This window comes from Notolabrus celidotus, chromosome 7 (genome assembly GCF_009762535.1).
Source record: "Notolabrus celidotus isolate fNotCel1 chromosome 7, fNotCel1.pri, whole genome shotgun sequence".
Taxonomy (NCBI): domain Eukaryota; kingdom Metazoa; phylum Chordata; class Actinopteri; order Labriformes; family Labridae; genus Notolabrus; species Notolabrus celidotus.
Genome location: NC_048278.1, coordinates 3,664,509 through 3,685,077, shown reverse-complemented (window position 1 = coordinate 3,685,077; position 20,569 = coordinate 3,664,509).

The window sequence follows — 20,569 nt, the reverse complement described above, 5'->3', positions numbered from 1 at the left end:
CACACACACACACACACACACACACACACACACGCACACACTTGCAGCAGGTTATTGTAAAAGCCATCTTTGAGGTAGTTCTGCACCCTTCCTGCTCTATGTGAATAAAAATATGGTTGCAAAATTGACATTAAGAAACTCTGATATCACAATAAAGAATAAAGTGACCTTTAAATCCGACCATGGGTGGCATTAAACTTAAATCAATCTTAAACCGTGGCCTAATTTCCCTGTAGGTTTGTCCTGTTTGTTACTTCAGTCACTGACAGATCTAGAAGGGGATGACTTATCAGATACTTTACGACTTAACAGAGACTGTTCACATTCGTATGAGCTTGATTTACACACCATGCAGCTCCAACGCTTTTGTCCTCCATATATTGTCTTTAAAATCATTGTAGTAGTAGTAAGATGAGATAAGATAAGATAAGATACTCCTTTATTCGTCCCACAACGGGGAAATTCATGGAGTTACAGCAGCAAACAAGAAGGTGTACAGTACAAGAATTTCACAAGAATATATATAGGAAAGAAATGTCCATCAAAGACGACAGCTTGGCCATAATTCTCCTGTCAATCCACCTTCACAGGGTCCAGGACTGAGCTGGCCTTCTTCACCAGTTAGTTCAGTCTTGCTCTCCTGCATCCTGTCCGCCCACAGCAGGTGAAATCCTTCCAATGTGGCGTTTGTGTCCGGTGTTAGCTCTGTTAGCATGATGCTACTCTGCCTCTGGTGCTGGGTTAGCTTATCCACCTTATCGTAGATAGATCTTACATTCCCCATAACGGTGGGTGGAAGGACAGGTCCATGTCGTCTTTTCTTAGCTTGCACCTCAGTACCAGCACGTCGTCTTTGCCTCCTTCTCCTCAGCTCGCAGGGAACATCAGGCCTAGCATCGTTTAGCATCAACATGCTATGGGCTGCTAACAGCTGATCTCGTATGTAAACAATGCGGCCATGGTTACACGCAGGATCTCCGGACACACACAGGAACAAAAATAGTAAAAACACCACTGCAAACGTAGCCAGTTTAGTGTCTATGGCTAACAAATGAGTCATTAAAAGACATGACAGGCTCCAAATACAAAGAGAACTAAACAGATATGAAAAAAAGAACAATGAAGAGAGAGCTGCTGCAACAAGCAGCCACTCGACCGGCGCTTAGCAACGGGTCACTTTATTACAAGAAAAAAAAGTAGTGTTTTATTCAGTCATAATACTTAACACAATTTTTTATACAGTACAGACACCTTCAATTAGGCAACAGTAGTACATCTAGTGATGACTGAAAAGGCAGAAGCATGATGCTTATTTAAGCCTAGCCTACATTTTCTCGAACAAAGCTACCAGCTTCCCAAGAGTAAAGAAACCAAACCAAACAAAACAAAACAGGTCAATCATGATAACTTCAAGCCTTCAAAAACTGCTATCCAAATCATTGTCTTTGTAGTTCTTGTCCTTCTTACTGAATATAACCAGGTGCTGGGAAACAGAGACAATCAGTCAGTCCGTCATGTTGAATGTTTTGTCTTTGACATAGCAACAAAGAGGATTATAAATGGTTTGAAGTGTGCTCGGGCAAGCGAAACTTTGCGAAAATCAACCTCCGTCCAAGAAAAACTAAAAGCTGCAATTTTGCACGGTGCAGTTACGTTGCTGGTGTGAAAGTTTGCATTCACTGGCTGCAGGTTCAAAAAAATTGATACGTGCACGAAAAAAACACGCCTAGTGTGTAAAGACCTTATGGCAGTATACAAGCTTACAACCCTGAATGTGGCATCAGAGGAAAAATGGTTCCTGTGTGTGAATATGGTCAACATGTCACAGTGAGAAAATTAAAGATGAATATGTCTTTGTGTATTTACAGCTATGACACTTCATCGAGTATCAGGCTGCAGATCATCTTGTTTAGGATTAGGAATCAACTCCCAAATGATATCTTGCAGTCATTGAATCCTGACACAGGAAATCAGTCTGGAGACTTCTGTTCTGATGGATAATATAGTTCTGCCTTTCCAGCTTGGGAACATTATCTCCTTAGAGTGTTGCTGGCCCATGACTTCATACCAGAAGGACTGAAATGGTGCACAAAGCCCAAAGACATGAGAAATACAATCCACGCCATGTGAACCGTGGCTCCAACCCCATATGGGACAGTTTGAGTTGTTGCAGCTCGTTTAATGGGTTTCAGAATTACAAGTCTTGGACATTATGTTGTCGCATATTGAAATTGATCATCAGGTTTTGGTGACATCATCCATTTCTTTCTAAAGTAGCGTTTTGAAGCCTGTCGTCTATGGTCGCCATATTGGAAATGCCGACTCAACTTCTGTCGACCTAACAAGAGGCAAAGAGGTGGAATTGAGGCGGGACTTTGGCCTCCATGCTAACAGCTACAGTGTGCCACCCTGCCTGTCATTTGAGCCACGCCCTTATTTATGAAAACTCGTAACTTTATTCTCTTCAAAAACAACAAATTATAAAATAACAATCCCCGTACAGTGTTTCGATAAAAAAATGAGCTATTCAGACCCAAACTGTTTAATGAACCAGGCTGTAAACATGTTTATTTCTACTGTAAAGATCAGCTTTTTGAATGGGTGTGTATGTGGTTTCTGGTTTTCCTGCAGGCAGCTTCAAGTGGACACTCGAGGAACTGCACTTCAGCATTTTAAAGGTGACATATCACGCTTTTTTCATCAATATATATTGGTCTAAGAGGTCCCCAAAACATGTCTTTAAAGTTTATGCTCAAAAAAACACTTTGAAATCAGATTTTGGTCTGCCTGAAAAACCCTCTTCTTCAGACCTCCTCAGAACACTCTGTTTTCTCTCTGACCACGCCCTCTCAGGAAGTGGATGTGCCTCGGCTGTCCAGCACATTGATCTAATGTTTACATGTTGGCTGAATTTACACGGCTGCTCAGAGATCACGTTATTTCAACCCACTGAATCTGATCCAGAATCTGATCCTGACGGAGAGGCGCCTGCAGCAGGACCTTTCTGAAGGATTGGTCACAGATTTAGTGTTTCTTGTTGTTTTATTTGTCAGTATGTAGACGTGTGTCTTGGTACACAGCTACGAACATGTAGCTATGTGGCTATGCTAACTAGCGCTAGCACTTTTCCATGACAAATAAAAATCATCCACTAGATCTTCAAATCTGCAGACGTGGGGAGTAAAACCGACCTTTGTGTTTATTAAGACAGCCTACAACTAGCATGCCTCCCTCCTAAGCTCCTTGTTAGCACATGTGTGCAGGTAATGAAAAACAGAGGAGGGGTTGAGTTGTATTTTATACAGTCTATGGGCTGAACAAGCTCCGAGCTCTGACTCCGTGACAGACCGGATATTGTTGTTACGTAACAAAAACACTGAAGTCTGAAACGGCTCGTTTCACACACATTTACAGAAAGGTGGAGAAATCAGAACAGGGGCAGAATGGATTCTTTTCATTCTCGGGGGGTTTGTAGACATGCCAGGGAAATATATTTCAGGTAGAGAACCATTAAAAAGTCCATTTTGGATGATATGTGACCTTTAAGACCAGTCAGAGCTCTTTGTGTTTCAAAGTCTGTTGCATCAGAATGAAGCAGCTCTTCTGTGTCACTACACTTCTCTTCAGTGTAAGGCCTACATGTGCAGAATAATTTAAACTCAGACTGTTTCCCCGTGTTCTCTCTTTATTTCTTATTAAAGGAACTATGTGTAACGCAGCGTTGACGGGCTTAGCGATGGTACTACATGGCAGCCGGTCAGGGAACCACAGGGTGTTGAAGGAATCAGTGTACTGAATGCTCAACCGAGCTAACAGGCTCCCAAATGCTCGTCCAGACTCCAGAAAGCTTGTCTCCTTGTCTGGAGCAAAGCTGTTTGTGTGTCGGAGGCCAGCAGACGATCAAATTACTCATTCTTGGTGTAGTTCACAGTCACACATCGCTGAGCTTCGCGGTTTGTTTCTCCGTTGAATAATTCTAGTTTGAGTTGCTGGTTTGTGAATCGTCTCATGCAGCACTTAGAGAGTTTCTGAGCCGAAGAACGGGACGACTTAAATTAGCCTGGTCTCATTTTGCCCCTCCGTGTGTGCGGTGTATCTTTTTTACGTCAAACTTATCGGATGACCTTGTTTACCTTCCCGGCACTGAATTTGAGCCACCCCTGTCAGCCCTCTCCTCTGTCCATCAGCCGGCCTGTTAAGCCCCAGGAATCTGAGTGTCATGAGCCTGGTATTTTCATCCACAATGAAGCTACACGCTGCCATCCTTCCCTCCTGCGGTCACCCGGTGGATATCTCATACTGTAATTGAAAATAAAGTGGCAGGGTCAGCTCTCCAGGCAGCCGCAGAGCTATCCAACATGCTTGTTAGCATCAGTCTTTGGCTGATCAGGTGGATAAAGTAACAGTTTGGGTCTCAGATTCTGCCTTAATGATCTGGTTTGTTATCTTTATTCAGACACTGATCCATCGACTGTCATAACAAAGCTTTTAAAGCAGGCAATGGTTATTCTAAAAAACTATTAAGCTTCTATTTTAAACTGATTATGTCAACTTTAGAACATAAACTTTATTTTTGACATGCTCAATTAGCATCCTGTGACAATGATAGTTTGGTGTTTTATGTCCTCAGTTATATCCCCCTGCACACAATTAAACTCAATGCAATGTGAACAGTGGAGCCTATTTTAGTCTCAGGGTGAGGTGAGCAGGATCTGTTCCCTTCCTGTCGTCACCTGGTGCAACTTTGAAATGAAGTGTCACACAGTTTTTGCACTTTAATTAGAACATGGCCATGAAACACCTGGATGTGAAAATGAACTTCTTTTAACTCATGTATAAAAATAAAGTCTTTGTGGAAAGACTTTTACATGCTCGAGCTTTATCACCATGTAACGTATTGATATAGCCCGGTTGGTGTCACACTAAAAACAACAGTAACATAAATTGGTCGTCACAAACCCGCTTATTAATAATCTGTAAAGGAGGCAGGAAAAAAGGCGGAGGGCTGCAGGTGGCACCAAATCAGTGAAACAATCAAAACAAAACAGCTGTCTCACTTGCAACCCCTCTGACTCACCGCTACATAAATACGTTGTAGCAGCCAACCATAGGTGACTGAAGAGCTAGCAAAGAAGATTGCCTTAACCCAGAGTGAAAACAAGCATAAAGAAAAAGCTGAGTGCCTAAAAACTCCTGATGAAACAAAACAAGCGCCTCGATTTAAAAGTTAACCGAGCAAATCAAATCAAAGTAAGTTCTGTAACAAACTGGCTACCAAGTTAACGTAAAAAGCACTAAACACACTTCATTTCATGCTGCCTCCCCATGGACAACCTGAATTGAGCTTTTAAAGATGACTTACCCAGGACTTCCACCAGATCCGTGTCCGGACCATCTCCATTCGCAGCACGGAGCAGGACCGCCAGACAGCTGGAGTCATGTGACCGAGGTTTTCCCACTGTAATCACTGAATCAAGGATTCTCCTCCTCCTCTCCTCATCCATGTTGTCTTTCTGGTCCTCTGAAAACCTCTGACCTGTTGACTCCAGGCCTGGCTCCGCTCATCATGACAGTTTGTTGTTGTAGTTAAGGGAAATACGATCTGATGATAACACAGAGTGTTTTATTCTGAAAATTAACCGGATGTTTTCATTTTGTTTTGGTGAAACCTGACTTCCTGTCCCGCTCCATCTGCTCTGTTGAGATTGGTGCGTCGTGCTCCGGCATCTGGAAAAAATAGAAGTGTATCTGATCCAGAGGACTCGGACCTGCTGGATCAGAGACGCAGCCGGAATGCAACAGAGCGGATCCAGTGGAAGTTAACACATTGACTGGAATAGAAAGCTATCAGATCCGTTGCTGTGATGGATCGGAGACAGAGTGGACACGGATCTGGTGGAATTTGACCGTATGACGGAAGACGGGCGGCGCATGATTGTTGGATGACAAGTGGAGAAGGAGGAGAGACAGGTTGGAGGGAGGTGAATGGTGGCAGACATTACGTACAGAGATCCATTACTCTTACCACTGTTCTTCAGCGCACCAAGCAGGAATGTTTTTGCATGCTCAAGAACTCGAGACTTTGCAGATTTTTAATACGGGTGGTTCTTCACCAGCAGGCCTCTGAGGAGCAACGGAATCATATTTGAGGTTAAAAATAAACCAGTGCTGCAGGGCGAATAACCGGCAAGAATCCAGGAACCTAAAAGTCAAATGTGACAAAGAAGATGAGTTCCAGACTGCAGATGGGCCAAAAAACTTCCACTTCCTACATTGGAGCCAAAGTTAGAGACCAAAATATAGATTATCTGAGATTAACACAGGTCTTAAAACGTTTGTAAGCGGATGATGAGTTTTTTAAAATGTAGACAAGACAAGGTACATCATTGTTAGATTAATTAAATACTCAGAACAGAAGAAGTCTTAAAGAGGTAGAGCATTTCTCTACACTCATTAATGAGCCATTATCCTGCCCTGTATAGAGAGGGTGCTCCAGTGCTCCAGTTTAACACCCCGTGTGAGAGCACAACTAATGATTCACACTCACTGCTATGAGGATTAATCCAAGATAACAGCAGGCAACAGCTGCAAATGTTGACGCCAACTCTAATCAGTTTCTTGCACACAAAAACAGTCGCTTAAAATCGACATTTACACAACTCAGAAGCTGCAAGAAACAAAAACTTAAGGAGATTCCACAGACTGAAATAAAAACTACTCTTATTGTGAAAAGCTGTGTAAAGAAAATGCAAATCACAAGATATCCATGCAAATGTTCATTAAAGGAGCTGTGAGTAATATGTCCCTGTTTTCAATGCATCACTGATCAAGCATCATCATCCAGTTTGTTTAAATTAAAGTTTCTTCACAGTATAAATCATGCAAACTGTCTCTCTGTGAGTTAATTACTAGAAAGGATTCATTAAGTTTTTAAAAAATAACAAGAAAAGTCGATTTAATCTTCGGTCTTCAGATGCACTCACACAATGAAAGCAGGCTTCTGTAATCAGGGATAATTAACACTGATCTGATTAAAGCAGCACACTCACCATGCTCTTCAGGGGAGCGAACCATCACTTGAGATTATTGCTGCTTAGGACTGATTTTATGAGTCACAGTACGAGGCTTGATTCATTCATTGTTTCCTTTTTCAAAGTGTAACCCCGACCCTGAGAGTAAAGCGTGATTCAATGTATTCTTCTCTGAAGTCTTTCATCAGGAAGTGTAATTAATCAGTTTTTCTTTGGCAACATTACAAAATATTAATTTATTATTTGTGATTTCAATCACGAAGAAGAAGAAGAAGAAGAAGAAGAAGAAGAAGAAGAAGAAGAAGAAGAAGAAGAAGAAGAAGAAGAAGAAGAAGAAGCACCCTGAGCAGTTAGGGGTTTGGTGCCTTGCTGGAGAGCACATCTGCAGTGCCCAGGAAGTGGACTGGCACCTCTCCAGCTATCGGCCCAGTTTCAAAACAAACAAAAACTAACTTAACAAATGTCCATAAACAAAATCCAGAACAGAAAAAAAGAAGAAAACACCAGGAAGACGTAATGAACGGACACAGGAGAGAAACAGAGAAAGGAGATACACACAGGGGAACAAGCAACAGGTGTGGACCATAGACTGTATAAAATATGGACGTAGTATCTGTGACGTCACCCGTCTGTTCCTGAGAGCTGTTTTGAAGCAAATCGATGGCAGCAGCCATATTGGTAATGCGGAACTCAACCAGGCAGAGTGTGACGTAGTGTGAGCCTCTTAGCCAATGGCTGTGTGTTCCCGACCGGGAGTCACGTCAGTCATGTCCTTATTTGGGCAAAACTCGTAATCTTAATATCTTCTTAACCGTCACATTAGAAAAAAAATTCACCCCCCGTACAGTGTGTGCCGTTAGAGAGATTAGCTTCGTAGGGCCAAGCCGTTTTTTGAACCAGGCTGTAAACATGTTTATTAATGCTGCAAAGATCGTCTTTTTCCCATTCATATCTATGTGGTTTCCGGTGTTTCTGCAGCCAGCCTCAAGCGGATTTTCGATGTATTGCAGTTTATATCACTTCCGCATTGGCTTCATCGTTTGAGACCGGAGTTTGCCGCTTGGTGTGGACACAGGACTCAGGTAAAAATGATGAGTGCAATCAAAGTGAAGGGAAACACACAAAAGCAGGAAGTAAAACTAAAGCAGACGCACATGGAGTAATCCAACATAAAACAAAGACTGAACGATGCACAAGAGAAAATAAATACAAGTTTACAAGATGTGAAAACTATAAAACAAAACCAAAATAACAATGAGCAACACAACCCAAGGAAAGATCAACAAAACTAATCAGAAGCTGCTCATGAGACGTCTTCCAGCAGGGCACTCATCAGCTGTTCAGGTCTTCAAAGAGACAAAAATACAACCAAACTATGACAATGACATGCTGTTTATTGTGGATACACATGGACGACTTTATGAGCAGAGAAAAGACGATTCAATGCATCAAAGTAAACGGCGGAGACACGTCTGAGCTAAACTGGAGAGCAGGAAGGATCCAGAGTTACCTGGTGGTCCAGGTGTGTAAACTGCAAGCTAATGCCAACGAAATGAGAAAACTTCTTGCTGCCATGAATAAGACAACAACAACAACCTCTGGATCTTTGGGAATTAAGATAAACCAGCAGGGAAGCAGTCTGTGACGCTCCACTGCCACACTGAACTGAAGTCAGTTACTGACTTTCTTCAATATTCAGGAGTTATATCAGGAAACCAGAAAAACCAAATGCAAGAGCATCTTCAAAGCAAGTGTGTAACTCATGATCTGCATGACATGTTTACATTATCAGAACACACTGTGTGAGCTGCTGAAGGGGAAGACTGTATGGAAAGCCGTTTGAGCATTTATTCCATATCCTTGATATCAAGCGTCAGTTCCCTGCACTAGTGAGGTCTTTTACAGCACTAGTTAACTAGTTGAATGTTGAAACTCTTACTAGTTAACTAGTTGACAGCAAAAACTCCTACATGTTGACTAGTAAAGGCCAAAATCTTTACTAGTGTTACTAGTTAGAGGGATTTTAACATTACTAGTTAACTAGTAAGCCCACAAAAAGTTTACTAGTTTACTAGTAACGACAAAAATGTCCACTAGTAACACTAGGTAAAGTATTTTTTGCAGTACTAGTTTACATGTAAGGCTCAAAATTGTACCTAGTAAACTAGTCAGCAAAAATGTGTCAACTAGTAACACTAGGGATGGAACAAGGAACCCTACTAGTTAATTTATGAGGTCTCAAATGTTCACTAGTCAACTAGCAAAAGCCAAAATATCCACTTGCTGCACTAGTGACGTTTTATAAATCTTGCTAGTGAAAAAGGCTCACTAGTCACACTAGTTGTACAAATTGGTAATGAAGAGGCGGGAAATATTTTTTCATTATGGCATTCTATTGGCTCTCATGTTCAAAATTCAAAAAGACATCAAATCAGGACTCAGGATTTTGATATTATCACCTCCCCTAATCAACATATTGCATACTAGTTAACATGTTAGCTTCAAAGGAATGCAGCTAGTGAACTAGTTAGAGTCTATTTTGTCCTTACTTGTTCACTAGTAAGGTAAAAATGCCCACTAGTTAACTAGTTAAGGCTAACAATTCAACTAGTTGCTCTTATGAAGACTTTTTAAAGCTAACTAGTTGCCTATTGAAATAATAAAATTGACATGTTATACTAGTTGGGGTATTTTTTGCTGCACTAGTTTCACAAGTGTGACTCAAAAGTGTGTACTAGTTCACTACGATGATCCAGATAATCACTAGTTGTTCTAGTGAGGCCATTTAAGACCTTACTAGTCAACTAGTAATGCTTTTAATTTTTAAAAAGTAAACATGTTAGAGTAAAAATGTCCACTAGTTACACTAGTACAAGACATATTGGCCTCACTAGTTGAATACTTGAAGACATTTTACCCTACTAGTGTACTAGGTAATGAAAAAGCGAAGCACTAGTTGACACTTGCATTTTACTAGTTAACTAGCAAAGGGCTGCAATTGTCATGCATTTTAACTAGTCATGTTTTATAGTGTAACTAGTTCAACTAGTTGCTCACAAATGACTACTAGTAAGCACTTATATTTGTAACTAGTGAACTAGTGTGAAAAATTGCCTCACACAAGTTAACTAGTAAGGCAAAAAAGACCCCAACTAGTACAACTAGTAGATATTTGTGCTCTTACTTGTTTACTAGACAACAGTTTTAAGACTCACTAGTGAACTAGTTACGTCATAAACAGTCTTACTAGTGTTCCTAGTGGACAATTTTGCTCCTACAAGTTCACTAGTAATTTTAAACATTGCTTTACTAGTATGAGTGTTTGAAACTTTGCCTTAACTAGTCAACTAGGAAGCATTGTGTGCCTCACTAGTTAACTAGTAAACCTTACAGATTCACTAATTTACTAGTGATGTCAATATACCATTCACTAGTAGTACTAGCAAACATTTTGCCATACTAGTGAGCTAGTGAATACATTTGAGCCCAACTAGTTAACTAGTAGTGTTCTAAAGACCTTAACTAGTATTCCTAGTGGACATTTGGTCCTTACTAGTTGACATGTTAAGTGTAACATGCTGGACTAGTGTCACTAGTGGATGGCATTCAAATGAAGCAGGCGGGACAATGATTGTGATTGGTCAATGTCTGCTCTGTGTTCTTAAAAGTCTTAAAGGGCCTGTTTAGAATTGTAACTTGAGTTAAGGCAGCAGTTTGAGGGGTTGCCTTTTTCTTTTTTGTACTATCATGAATTTGCAATTCACTGATTATGCTTTAACAGAATACATTTTTGACTCATGTACACATAAAAAACCATGAGACATTTAAAATTACATTTTCATGTGTGATGCACAGGAATGTGTGTTCACATTATGTAATTGATGTTGTGTTATTTTTGCTTATGTATAGAGTGGTAAGATGGTGAGATCCGGGGCTTGTAACGTGTGTAAAAACATTTGTATGAACACAAAAGTTTTATTGTAAGTTTCTAAAAAATTTCCTTTTTGTTTAACTAATAGCACAGATAATCCTAGAGACAGGTTTTAAGGACAATAGTTGAATGCAGCTTTACATGGATTTAAAAAAAACAAGGTTTTAGATTTCCCTTTGTCTTTGTTGCCTCATTTTCTGTTCAGATGAGAATGCTTTTATTTTGAAAGCACACAGGAAACATCTGTGTTACTAGTACTACTAGTAGCATTTTTGCACTTTGATATCGTTGATATCTGTGATATCAAAGTGCAAACATCTACTAGTACTACTAGTAACACAGATGTTTCCTGTGTGCTTTCAAAATAAAAGCATTCTCATCTGAACAGAGAATGAGGCAACACAGACAAAGGGCAATGACAACCCTTTTGATTTTTTCATCTAATTCAAGGTTGCACTCAACTATTATTATTATTATTATTATTATTATTGTTATTAATAATAATATAATAATAAGAAGATACATATGATCTACATAGATTAATATATGGCTGTTCAAAAGCCAACGGAAAGAAATCAGAAATAAAGTACAGGCTTTTATATACTGATAGAAAATCATGCCAAGGTGAAAAGATTGTGTGATTAGCATCAGGGAAATATCATCAGGCTTCAAGAGGTTAATTTTCTTATGGGTGTTATTCTCTCTGGAGAGCCAATGGAACGTTTCAGTTTATGAATCTCTCCGCCTACTCATTAGCATCCTCTGTAACTAGTATAAGTAGAGTGCAGTTTGATTTTAACTAGTAGTACTAGTCAATATTTTCAGGCCTACTAGTTAACTAGTCAGTTCCAAAAGACTCAAACTAGGATTTCTAGTGACATTTTTGCTCTAGCTAGTTAACTAGTGTCCCCTTTGGCACCTCACTAGTTTACAAGTAAGGTGTGAAAGAAACTCACTAGTCAATTGAGTATTCTATTTGTGGTTACTGGTTAACTAGCGAATCGTTTTGCCTTACTAGTTAGCTAGTAAAAGCCAAACTCAATCACTAGTGTTACTACTGGACTTTTGGCTGTCACTAGTTCACTAGTTACAATTTTGAACCTTACTTGTAAACTAGTCCTGCAGAAAATACTTTACCTAGTGTTACTAGTGGACATTTTTGTCATTACTAGTAAACTAGTAAACTTTTTATAGGCTTACTAGTTAACTAGTAATGTTAAAATCCCTCTGACTAGTAACACTAGTAAAGATTTTGGCCTTTACTAGTCGACATGTAGGAGTTTTTGCTGTCGACTAGTTAACTAGTAAGGGTTTCAACATTCAACTAGTTAACTAGTGCTGTAAAAGACCTCACTAGTGCAGGGAACTGAGGCTTGATATCAAGGATATGGAATAAATGCTCAAACAGCTTTCCATAAGACTGAGCTGATATAACAAACTCTACACACATCACTGTGTCCGATGGGTGATCGTAGGTATTTGGTGATCAACACAAAGCAAAACTGAGATCTAGAAACGGAAAATTGGCAACATATCAGAGACACAAACAGCTGATCTGTGCCCTGTAGGTAGAAGAGCACGTTTGTGTAGCGTCTGCAAATAGTGCAGAAACACCCAGGCTTTCTGATGCAAAGTGAAGTGCTGAATAAATCATAAGTAGAGCATACACCTAAACCGAGATGAGTGTTCAGGTTGGAGTCTCTCAAAATGATCTAAATCACGTAGCAGACTCGCTCCTGACTGAAACGGCTGCTGCTCGATGCAGTTTTTCATTGAAGGGGCGGAGCTGAGCGGCATCCATTGTGACATAAAACCATAGACTGTATAAAATATGGACGTAGTATCCGTGACATCACACATCTGTTCCTGAGCGCTGTTTTGAAGCCAATCGATGGAGGCCGCCATATTGGAAATGCTGAACTCAACCAGGCAGAGTGTGACCTAAAGGGGCGGAGTTTGAGCCCCTTAGCCAACAGCTATGTGTTCCCATCCAGGAGGCAAGATAGTCATGTCCTTATTTGGGCAAAAACTTGTAAACTTAATATCTTCTGAACTGTTGCGTTAGAAAAAAATTCACCCCCCGTACAGTGAGTGCTGATAGAGAAATAAGCTACTGTAGCCAAGCTGTTTTTTGAACCAGGCTGTAAACATGTTTATTAATGCTGCAAAGATCGCCTTCTTTGAATTGGGTTCTATGTGGTTTCTGGTGTTTCTGCAGCCAGCCTCAAGCGGATTCTCAATGAATTGCAGTTTATAACACTTCCACATGGGCTTCATAGTTTGAGACCAGAGGTTGCCACTTGCATAAAACTCAAACAACCCCACTTTAAAAAAAACACTGAAATATCCCTTTAAGGGGTTTGAATCATGTAAAACAATAATCAGCTTTCAGCTAAGTTCTGAATCTACACAGCTAGCTAACTTAACACATTGATGTAACATTAAAACAGCATTTTAGCTTCCTGCGCGTGGCTACATCAACTCCTTTAATGGTGGACACACTGTGGTTAACTAAGACCAAAGGTTAGATCAAAGAAGACGCATTCAAGATGAGCTATAATCAGTGTAGCCTTCAGCTCTCTGTGATTAAAATCAGCAAAGTTTATTGGTCCAAGCTTAGACCGCCATCAGCCCATAGGATGAGATCATTCCCCCTGAAAGACACTTTAAGGGTCCGAAGACTCCCCGAGGACTCAGACCGAGGTCGGAGGTTGAACCAGCCACTCTATGGGTCAGAGGTCGTTGACCCTTTGTAAGTCATTATGTTGGCGCCATCATTCAAAATGATGCTGATGAAGAGTGTGAAGGTACCTGCATGGATTATTTATCTGTTCACTCGTTAAGGCGCCCCCAGAGAGAGAGGGAGTACAGGATTGTTAAATCTCAACCTGTGGTGATCCGGCGTGTTTTTGTACATCTTCTTTTCTGCCATTCAGAGACTGATGATGCTGCAAAGAACAATCAAAGGTCGATCGATAGATGATTAAAGAAAGGAACTGAAGGAACTGAGACATTTCATATCTTGTGCACAGGTTGAGGAAATCAATACCAACCGATAACCAGTTATTAGGATTCATAACAACAAAGGATGTCTTGTAAATGTTGTAAATTTACAATCACGGTTTAACCTTGCCTCGCAAAGAGTCTGCAGCTTCTTGTCATAAACCTAACTCCTGTCCTGATTCTGGTCCTAAAAGATCCAGCATACATAAATCAGAGGTTTCCCCTCTGGCTGAAAACCTTCTCCCTGACCTCGTCTACAGAACTAAGTTTATGCCCAATGGAGCGGGCGTGAAGGAGGCTGACTTCACGGGTACACTTTTGGGCACTCGCCAATTTCACTGCAAGAGCTTCGAGAAGCAGAGGTCAGGATGTCGAGCAGAAGCTTCTTCAGACGCCCGGCTCTTCATCCTGTCTCTTTGTTGGCTCGTCTTTGGTTCTGCATGTCTCTCTGTGTCAAAGGAAACCTCTTCCTGTAACCAAGGGAACAGGTAACACAAAACATCATATATTCACTCCCTGACATGCTTGAAGAATACTGCCCTGAGATTATGTGCTGCAGCTGTAGGTAAACATACAATCTGCAAAACAGAAAGGTTCAAATCTGTTCAATCAAGAAATAAAGTCTCTTTTTGTTTGAGAAAACTTTCTCTGCTTAAGTCAAAGAAATTAACCTCGTATCATCCAACCAGAATAAAGCTAGTCATTAATTCAAGGACACAAGCCTCACCAGTTTATATAACCGGAACTATTGGATGCCTTAGTTCACAAAAACCCTGTTTCCAACTGTTGCATAGCTAACACATTACAACAATACAATGATTTGAGGACTGTGCAGGTTTTTGCAAAGCTTTTTCCAGCACTCTGCAGAATACAGTTTGATGTCATTTAGTGTCTGGTTGGTTTTAGTGCATGAAGCAAGGAATTAACCAACCAGCTCATCATCAAAAGGTCTACAAAGCTCTGAATGCTCAGACATCTTTGTATCTTAAAGAGCTCACAGTGCCCTATTACCCCTCTAGAAGACAACATGCGGGCCTGCTGAAGTCTCTAAAAGTAGTATGGGAGGTCAAACCTTCAGTTATCAGGCCCCTCTCCTTTGGAATCATCTACCAGTCAGGGTCCAGGAGGCAGACACCCTCTCTACTTTTAAGAGTAGGCTTCAAACTTTACCTTTTGATAAAGCTTATAGTTAGAGCTGGATCAGGCTTGAACCAGCTCTTAGTTATGCTGCTATAGGCTTAGACTGACACACTGGGGTCCTGTCTTTCCCTCTCTCTCCTCTCTCTGCCTGTCTCTTACTTTAACTCTTCCTGTCCCATTAAAGTTACTAACCATAGACCTTTCTGGAGTCCCTGAGCTCCCTTGTCTCGTAGGTTCCTCTGGATCTCTGCTGCTGTGGACGTACCAGACTCCAGCTGCTACAACTACTACTATCCGTCTCACCACTATCATCTCTCTCTCTCTTCATCTCCCTCTATCCTTCTCTCCAACACGGTCTCAGCAGATGTGTGTCTAACATGAGTCTGGTCCTGCTGGAGGTTTCTGCCTGTTAAAGGAAGTTTGTCCTTGCCACTGTAACTTGCTAAATGCTGCAAAGTCCTCTGCTCATGGTGGATTAAGATTAGATCAGACTGAGGAGTCCTGCCTGTTTAGTTAACTGTCTCTGAATCTTCCTCCTTCCTCACCTTAACTGAACTTTAACTCTTTAAACTCCCGGATGACGACGGCTTTAAATAGAGCTTACAATGCTTTCAGAAGGCCCCGCTCTTAAATCCAAAATAGACCGGCATGAGGGTCGTAAAGATACTTTCAACAAGCCTGTGTACATAAAACAAAGTAGTGTTGTTTCCCAGTGGGGTCCTTTGTCCTCAGAGCAGTTCAGAGCCAGTAATAAATTATTCTAACCTATCAGAGTTCAGATTAGGTGGGAGGTGCAAACGTTTTCCCACACTCACAGGTTCAATTGTCTGTTAATGAGCATGAATTTAAGTCTGTTGTAACCAGATGCAGGAAGCAGGACAGGTTGACGTTATCAGGTAAAGACAGAGAGATAAACAGGTGTCTTGTTGTCTCACTGAGGATGTGAGGAGAAAAACTACAAAGCTTTTTGTGCAACATGTTCTCCCTCCCTGTCCCTCAGAGAACAGGTTGTTCTGGGAGGTGCGTTGTGACTGACTGACCCTGCAGCCAGAGACTCAGACGTGTGAGCTCGTTGTGTGTGAGGACGTATCCACTTCTTTCTTTAACTCTAATGAGAACTTTTTGACTTTCAGTGGTGTCTGCACTCGAGCCGGAGGGAAGTGGGTCACATTTCATAAAGACAGTCAAAGTGGGCCAACGCTTAAAAAAGATAAACAGAGACGTACCACTGTGATTCACTGGAGGGGGGAGCACACCTTTTGGGGTTTTCTTGCAATGCAAAGTATCTTTTTGTCTCAGTTCCTTCCTCCACTTATTCAACAGTTTAGCCTTTACACTAAAATACAGAAGGCGTAAATTTAAGGTAGAGAAAATCCAAACCTTTTAAGCCACATCAGCTTTGTGGATCTGGTCACACTTTGTTCCCACTTCCCAAACTTCAGATGAGAGGATTTCACACTGGTGGGTGTCCAGCTCTCCTGCAATACAGTGTCAGATATCAGCAATATCTGTATCCGTCTTGCACATCTGAGGCAACTTGTTTCACAACTCACTGTCTTGCACTGACCGTCAGCAAAGTGCATCATCGTAAATGATGTTTTCTGATATAGACAACACAGAGCAGGTCCCAGTTCTTCTTCTGGTAATGTATGAGCTGATCTCTGCATGCAGCTTTAACCATGAATGGGTCTATATTTTTCTGTGCAGACATTCTTGTGCAGCACATCGAGGGCCTGTGTCCACTCATTACTTTTTTTTGCACACATATTTGCTTTCATTCAATAGCATTTTACGTAGAATACATACGAACAATTCAATAAATTGTGTCGTAGCATCAGCTCTCGACTTGGAAATTGTAACTAAAAAAAAATAAGTGTGGTAACTTTCTCTGCAGTACAAGCCTCTAGACCAGGCATGTCCAAAGTACGGCCCGGGAGCCAATTGTGGCCCAAGGTCCATTTATTTATGGCCCCAAGCTTCCACCTTAAAGCTCCTGTGAAGAGTTTTTGAGTGGTTATGAAACAGGCTGAAATCAACAACCATGCCTCTTCATGACCCTCGAAATCAATCAAAACCATTAGAAACTATTTGAACAGTTTCTGTTTTATAATTTTTAAAGCCTGAAACAGCTCTGAGGGGGTAGGTGTCAGACGAGGTGATCAACAGCACATCAAAGAAAAACCCTTTTAGTACTTTTTCTGCAGCAAGTATTCTTTTTTTTTTTTTAAAGTTATATTTTTGGCCTTTTTGCCTTTATTTTATAGGACAGGTGGAGAGAGACAGGAAATGTGGGGAGTAGAGAGTGGGGGAAGACATGCAGGAGATGGTCGACCGGCTGGGAATCGAACCGGCGACCCCTGCGACGAGGACTGTAGCCTCTATATGTGGGGCGCTTAGACCGCTAGGCCACCAGCGCCCCTGCAGCAAGTATTCTTAATGAGTGAAATATTTGACTATTTGGTGCATAAAAATGGTTCAGAACTCAGGAGAATATATTTAGTTCTTGAATTGTTGTCTGCTGGTCAGAAAAGTCTTAAAATCAACATGAAAAAGAAGTGTGATGAAATCCAGATTGTAATCCTGCCATAGGAAAATAATGAGACAATATTTTTCCCACATCACCCGACCCTAATGAAAAACATTTTCCTCCAGAAGAAGATAAAGTTTCCTCATGTTTTACATGACTTGTGGAGAACTGAGGACTTCCTAGTTACTGTTTTATTGAGGACATTTTTTAAATAATTGTTATTAAATATTTCATATATAACTTTTATGATTCCTAAGTCACAGTCTAGGAGCCACTGGCCCTGAGGTATTCTGACAACATCATATGTGGCCCTCTTTGAAAAAAGTTTGGACACCCCTGCTCGAGACCTTTGGCAATTAAGATATACCAGCAGATCACAAACTACTGTGGCTAGTATAATTATAGTGACATAAAATTCATACAACCCCACTTCAAAAATGATGAACTATCCCTTTAAGAAGCAGAACCCGGGCTTGTCTCCTCGTCATATAACTGAAAAACAACTGTCCGGCACTTTTTAAAGCGTTTAAACACGTAGTTTTAGGGCTGCCCAGAGCATAAATATTTTTAAAGGCAAACTCAAGACCTACCTTTTTAGTCTTGCTTTTAATTGAGTTTTATTTTTATTATTAATAGTTCTATTTATTTATTTATTTATTTATTATCTATTTCCAATTTAGTCACTTTTATTCTGCTTTATTTATTTATTTACTTATTTATTTATTTTAAGTCTAGCATCTTAAGTTATTTTAATGGTTTAATATTTTAGTCTTTTATTATCTTAGAAATGTATTTTACTTTGGTGATTTTAATTTCCTGTTTTGAGTTTTAACATCTTATTTTACCTCCAGTGTTTCCTCATTTAGATATCATGAGAGCGTTTCCTCAGTTTGTTCAGCAACTTCTTTTTTATTTTATTTATTTATTTTATTTTTATTGTTTTTATTACTATTGTTGCATATTGTGTTCTTAACCTTAGGATTATGGGGTGGGTTTGGGGTCGGGCTGGGGGTGGGATCTTTTTCTTAATTTATTCTATTTTGAACTTATGTACAGCACTTTGTGTTACAATGTCATTGTATGAAAAGCGCTTTATAAATAAAGTCTGATTGATTGATTGATAGTTGGGAGCAGAGTCCGGTCATTTCCTGTAGCCCGTGGCAGTAAGAAGCCTTTTTTTGGCCTCCAGGGGGGCGTTTCATGAGTGTGTGACGTCAGTTAAAAACTATGAATTGTTGTTTACAAAGCTAACATCAGAAGTCACGCCTCTGCTTGATTCTGATTGGTCGATGATGGAGAGCTGACATTGACGAGTCGGCCAAGCATTCCAAAAGATGAACTATTCTTAGCTGAGTGAGCTGTTAGCTGAGCAACAAGGGTGTTGAAAACACTGAGCTGTATTAGTTTTGTTTGTTGCTGCTGTTAATGGACACAGGCCCTTATGTCGCGTTCACACATAACGGGAACAATCGCTTAATTTGCAGGAATACAAACACCATTCATACATTCACCTGTCAAAATCGCTGCTCAAGTCTGTCATCATCCAACAAGGTTTAGCTCGACTACATCGAACGGTGAAGCAGGTGATGCTAAAGGGGGCGGGGCTAACTTCCTAATTCAACCGATAGCTGGAATCAAGTGACAGACAGGTTTTCACAACTCAGCAGATACTCCTCCTCCCTCTCTGTCCTCACAGTGAGCTCCTGTTTATTCCTGATCCCATAAAAACAGGTAGTCACAGAGTTCAGGGAAGCTGCTCAGAGATAGAGTCAAAGTGTCCCAGATATTTTAGATGAAGGAACCTAAACCGGTCCATACCACACGCTGATTTACAAAAATGACTTCATTCTTGTGTTTAATTTGCTGTTTTTGCATCGTCGTACATGAACTTGCTTCTAATCGCGTCTGTACATGTAATTCACTTGCGCAAATTATTTTATTTGCGTATGGTGTGAATGCCCCAATACAGCTCCATGACATCCTGTCCCTTCTTTTTGGTTATAATCACCAATTTCTTTGCAGTGGAAAAACATTAATGGGCTCAAACGTGTAGTTACTGTTTCTTCATCCATGGACCGGCTGAACTTGTGCACGTATCTCTCCTGGTTCAACAAATCTAGCTTCATTTTTAGATATTTTCCAAACAGAGGATTTTTAAATAGGTGATAAAGACTTGTTTTGCAGGGCACAAGTTCAGCTCAGTGGTTAACTCTTGTGCCCCATGCACAGAGGCCATTGTCGGCCCAGGATCAAACCCCACCTGCTGCCCTCTGCTACTTGCCAATCCTACTCCCTCTTCTCAGTTTCATATACTGTACTACCCTTTGAATAAAGACTGAAAAATAACCTCAAAATATGGATTTCACCGTGACACAGTTTAGTCTTTGTACAGAGACGCAGTTACCTTTAAAAATCTGGACATGTGTTTAGTGACGTTCCATGGAGGATATTAAAGGCAGCGTGGTTCCATAGTGTTGTCTGACAGCTGGAGTCTTGCTGCTGCTCTTATAAACACACATCCACTTTCTCCTTACATAAATAGTTTACAGAGACTAATCCAAGTCTCTGAGTGAAGAGAGAGTGAAAACCACAGCCACCAGAATGATGGAAACTATTCCCTCAGTCCTGAAACGTCCGTTTTGAAAGTTTGCATGACTCTTAACGAGAGTCCGCTCTTATTATGGGGTGTTACACGTCTCCATCTCCAGCATGAAACCAGATCAGCAAACAGCCTGACAACTTGACTCACTGCTCACATTTATAGCATCAGAACCTCCACCCCACACCGACCCCCACCTCACCCTCAGCAAACAGCTACCCACACATGCAGGAGCCCCCACGCCCACCACCCTCCATGCATGGCAGACAGTTGGTTTGGTCATCAACTTTTCTGATCTACCTCAACAGCTGTAAGTCTAAACTTGCAGCCCCTCACTT